At 32.8% G+C, this 5,616-nt stretch overlaps 1 protein-coding gene across 1 annotated transcript in view; it reads left to right on the top strand.

Moving 5' to 3' along the window:
• The window catches only part of LOC108764655 (interleukin-1 receptor accessory protein-like 1), a 275,654-nt gene that overhangs the window by 171,709 nt on the left and 98,329 nt on the right, over window positions 1-5,616 (top strand). The window lies entirely within an intron of this gene.

The raw sequence follows: 5,616 nt of genomic DNA on the forward strand, positions 1-5,616 counted from the left end.
AAAAACGATTTCGTTCATGTGGCTCCCTCTAAAAAAAATTAATAAAAAATATCAATGTATGCTCATTTGATCGCATTTTTAAAAACGTACCAATAGATGACCCACCCTGTATAATATGTATAATATATACAGAGTATTTGGAAATTAGTGATAAGTCTTTCGGGCAGAATGGAACAATTTTTTACTTAAATACTATCAACTTTACGGAAAAACTGCAAAAGACGAAAATTGTTTATTTTCTTCTCATAGAACTCTAAGAATTTTTTCAGAATTTTTTATCAACTTTTTAGGACTGCATTTTCTTATTGTTATCAACATGAGAAAATACGGTATTAAAAAATTCTGAAAAAATTTTGCAATTCCAAAATAATTTTAAGCTTTTTATGTTTGCATTTCTTAGAGCTTATAAGTATTACTGTTTAAAATAATACTCTGACAAGTTAAATATCAATAAGAAAAAAAACAATAAAAGCGACATTCCCGTTGAACTCGTCTAAAGAATTGAATTCAACCTTTACAATATTATGAAAAAAATTGGTGTTATTTAAATAAATTCAACGTGACTTTGATTTTTTATACAAAAATTTTCATTTTTTATTTTAAGTTGTTTGCATAAAATAGATGAATATTTACCTTCCAATCTTTTTTTTTTAACTCGGAAGCGTTCTAGAAATCGTGCAGACTGTTAAGGTGACTCTACACAGTCAATAATGCTGTCAGTGTTAACAAATTATACCGACGATATATTATTGATCGTGTGTGTTAATACTGATGGATTGACGTAGAATACTGACGGTGATCTGGGTTTTGATTCTCGAGCATCAGCATCGCTTTTTATAAAGCGATGCTAATAAATCCATGTCACAGTATGTCATAGTGCAATAGATATTGCACATAAAACTAAAGTGAAATATGTTACCGATAATATTGACCGTGTAAGGCCATATAAAAATACTAAAAATATTGATGCTTACTGTCAGTATTATTTATTCAATATTACCGATCAGTTTTATTGACCGTGTAGGGTCACTTTTACGCTGAACACTTCATATAATATTTGAAAGAGTAATTTTTATATACAATCTAAAAAATTTTGTGCAAATTAAATTCTATAGGGACAGCTGATTCAATCTTTCTAAAATCCCTTTCTGTTTTATCGAGTTTTAAGAGATGACCCACGATTGCGGATTTATAACTAAAGCAATAATCGGATTTTTTTTTAAATTTCAAACGTTCGTAATAACAACAGCTAAAAAAAGGAGGCATCAATCGGAAAAGTGCACGCGTTCGATTTGAAACGCTGTCGTTGCGATTGAAAAAAAAGAGTGCAAAATTCGGATGATCACACGAAGATGCGCCTTTGACGCTTCCATTCAAAATAAAAGAGGGACAGAGGACGCGGGGATGGGTACAGCCCGATCGGGGACGAGAGTTGTCGCAAAAAGCGTTGCAAAACGTCAATCGCTATCGTCGACAAAACGATACTCGTTTTCGATGTCCGCGTCAAAGAGCCTCGTCATCATGATACTGTCATGTAGAGATCCCGTGGGACACAATGTTGGCTCGTATGAGAGAGAGAGAAGACCCCTCTGCGATTCTTTCCGGATCCTTTTCTGCGTCCGGAACCTTTGTTATTCCGGACAAATCTTTCCTACCGTTTAATCAAATGTTTTTCTCCCCGGACGATACAAATTCGGGGATAAAGGTTTTGAGATCTAAATAGAGGACGAACGTCGCGAGTTTATTTTGTAAATAATATTTAATCGGTTTTATTCTCAATTTTTGTTCTTTCCAATTATTATATATAAATGGAAACATATTGGTTATTCAGAGCAATGTGAGCGATGGATTTAAAATAATAAAGACAAAACTGGAGATAGAGTAAAGTATTGAGAAATAAATTATAAAAAAAAATGTGCTTTTCTTTTTTCAAGTAAATATTTTGTTGCTCTTATCTATGGATCGATAATTGTTCCTCCTGAAATTCATCTTTATTCCCGCGAGATAACATAGCACAGTGTGTATATCGAACGCTCACGAATGTATCGATCCGGAATTTCAATTAAATCTCTATGTCTGTCGGATCTGATCAGTTCCGGGCAGTCAGTTCGGTTTTCCGGCGCATGTTTTCGGTACCGGCGTGCATGGCAGGAGAAAACCTTTAAAAGTGTTGTATTGTTCAGCCACATCGATTTTTATGACATCGGAACATCGATTTCCAACCAGAGACTTGAATCGTATTTCAGGGGCAGTCGGGAAATTTTTGAGTTTTAACAGAAAAGTCAGGAAAGCGAAAGAATAGCAATATACTATATATTTATTAAAATAATTAAATGGTTGTTACAAATTTGTGTCAATTAATTTTAATGTCCATTAATTTGTTTTTTAATTGTCCCGAACATTCGCAATATTCGTGAATTTTTTAAATACGCGCAATAAATTTTATTAGCCATTAATTTAATGTACTCACATTCATTATTTATTATTAAACATGAGATTTAAATATGTCTGTATATATTTTAAAGTAAATATTTATTTTTGTTATAATTATCGCCCTTGATGTTTATAATATTCGTGGATCTTTTAAATATCTGCATGCGCCATAAAATTTAAAACATGAAAAAATTTTTACGTTATTCATTTTATATTACACGTTCACGTAAAAATATAAAATATATGTATACGTTTTTATATTATTTACGGTAAATTTTTAATTGTCGTATTCACGTATTCTTCAAGTAAATCTTTAATTTTGTTATAATTATAAAAAACGATGTAAACATATGGAAAGAGATAGGGAGTGAAATTCAGAATCACCCACTTCATCACTTCTTCACAAGATAAAGTTGAATTTGGGTAATGTAATCGCGGAGAATCGTCGTAGTGTCGTATTAGAATTCAGTTGGAAAACGTCGTTTTGGAAAATTTCGCCTTTTCGCAGGCGACGAGGGCGAATTGCCGAGTTAATATTCATCGGAGGAGCGACCGCGCTTCCGGTCGTCTACGACTCCTAAACCTCTCGATTTAGCACGCATTCGTGCACCGCCGTTCTTCCTTAGTGTCCTGCCTGTCGATATAACCAACTTCCAGCTTCGCCCCAGCAATTTGCCGGAAGTCGTCCGAGAGAATTTCGAGCCGGCGACGTTTAACCCTTTGAGCACATATTAAATTTCGCTGTTCAATTCTTCGTCCCTTCACTTCATCCGCCGTCAAATAATTCTCACAATCAACTATCGATCAACGTTATCTACGTTGTTATAAAAATTGTATTACGTGTTCAAGAAATATTTGAAGGCTTGAAGAATATAACATTGAAATATTTTCTGGTCGCGGTGATTCATCGTATATATTTGTATTTCATTCGTAACTTTATTCGTGAAAAATTGATTCTGAATTCACTAAAGAATTGGAGATTGAAACAATGTAAGACGATCCGCATTTTTATATCGTATTTTTATCCAGTAATTCAATGATTATGCACCCTTGGCCAAAAGCCAAAAGTATAAAAAATCCTCGCAAATTCACGGGAAAAAAAATATTTCTGACCACAGTTAACTCTGATTAGCTGAAATTGCATTAGTTACTATAGTTATACAATATAATTTTGAATTAAAAAATACGAAAAAACTTTTTCCCCAATTTAATATATTTAGGCCTCATAGCTAATGAAAATTAGACCTCACAGACACGATGGTAGGTGTCCATACAATGCTATAACTGAATTAGCTGCCAAACCTAACTTTTAGTTGTGGCAACTTTTAATCTTTTTTTCCGTGTTGACGTAAATATTTTATGTCTAATGAAAAATGAACTATCAAATAATTTTATTGAAAAACAATATTTATTTTATAACAGTTTTAATATCTTGTTGTTTTCTTGTTTAATATCATGTTGTTTTCCTTTGAATTTTATTATCGTCTTTTCCAAGAAAACGCGATAAATTAAGAGTGCTTTATATTCATAGCCGAGGCTGTATAGCTTTAGTAAATTAAAGAAATTTACACATTGGAAACGTTTTTCTGTATCGCTCATTTACTACAACGACGATAATTAAAAAATCGTCATTTTGAAGTTGCTTACAGAAAAGAACGGGAACGTAAAAAAAGAAAGAACATACTTTCATCTCGTTAAAATCAGGTGTTACTTCAAAATTACATTTTGAAATTATATCGCAAATAATGTTAACGATTTAAAACATTCAAACTTATCTTCTGGACAGCTTTGTTTTCAAAATTGTGTGCTGTTATTATAACAAATGGAGCGGTATATTTATATTGGTCTCATATATTTTTATTAAAGCTACTTTCGCGCAAGATGAAAGATAATTAACGTGAACACAGGGATTATAATCGAGAGTGGACGCTTTTCTTCGCGTGCCTTGGGAGTAGATTAATGAATAAATTCCTTACACGAGCTAAGAAAGCAATTGCTTCGCGGAAAATTGCCAGTCAGGAAAATTGGTATGACCCGATCTTTCTCTCTCTTTCTCTTCTCGATGCATTACGCGATCGAGCGAGGTGCGTAGGTAGAAGGTTCCACGAACGACCAATCGAATCTGCTTCGTGGAAGAGTCCACGGTATGCACCGCTCCGCATCTGTTCACCGATGACGCGCCACAGATGCGCCGAAGTTTGACTTTGGAATTATCCTCGCAGAAGTCTACAATTGCGAGAAGAAATCGCGTATTCTCTGTCTTCAATCTTTGCATTATCTCGAGAGATTGAAAGGTAGCTTTCAACTTTCTTTTTTTTCATTACGAAGAGTTCTTGACGCTAAATATTTGATAACTTTGAATGTGTTCGAAGAAGACATGGTTTGAAAAGTTCACTGTTCGTGTTTCTCATTTTTTATTACACAGCCTTGGCTATAAGTAATAAAGCAACCTCAACTTATTGCATTTTTTTGAAAAAGGTGGTAAGCCAAAGGCGGATTAGGGCTAGTATAGTCGATTCTTATATTCGAGGCTGTCTTGTAGGCTTTCTATAATAAGCCATTGTTACCTGAACTTTAAGTCGTAAGCTGTAAAAAATTAACCAACTATAGCCGATTATTCTTCTCACACTTGATTGGTTGATTTTTTTATAACCAATGACTGAAAGCTTAGGTAATGGCTTATTGTAGAAAGCCTCTTAAGTACAATTTTAAGAAGTCATAAATCAATCAGACAGCCGTATTATCTTAAGACATTACTCAAGACGATCTCAAAAGACTGGACTATGAATAGCGTCGTAATAAAATTAAAATTGTTACAAAATTAATTCTTTTCGTTATATTGTTATAAAAATAAATGCTACTTTTAAAAACTATTTTTCAATTTATTTTTTATTAAATCAGGGTTGCCACAGACCTGGAAAACCGGGAAAACCGGGAAAACGTAAAAAAGTCTGGAATTTTGAAATTTGCTCACAATTTCCTTAAACTGCTCCTATTCTAGATAATTGTTATAATTTTTTAATATCATTTCTGACAGTATATTTATAGTGAAATACGTTAAAAACTCGCACATTTTAAACGATTTTAATAAAATAATTAAAATTTATATTTTATTCGGTATTTTTATTTGATCGATTTTTTTCCTAATACTAATTTATTTTTTGTTGGCTTGAATTTGTACCC

The sequence above is a fragment of the Trachymyrmex cornetzi genome, unplaced genomic scaffold, assembly GCF_001594075.2.
Source record: "Trachymyrmex cornetzi isolate Tcor2-1 unplaced genomic scaffold, Tcor1.1 scaffold441, whole genome shotgun sequence".
Lineage (NCBI taxonomy): Eukaryota > Metazoa > Arthropoda > Insecta > Hymenoptera > Formicidae > Trachymyrmex > Trachymyrmex cornetzi.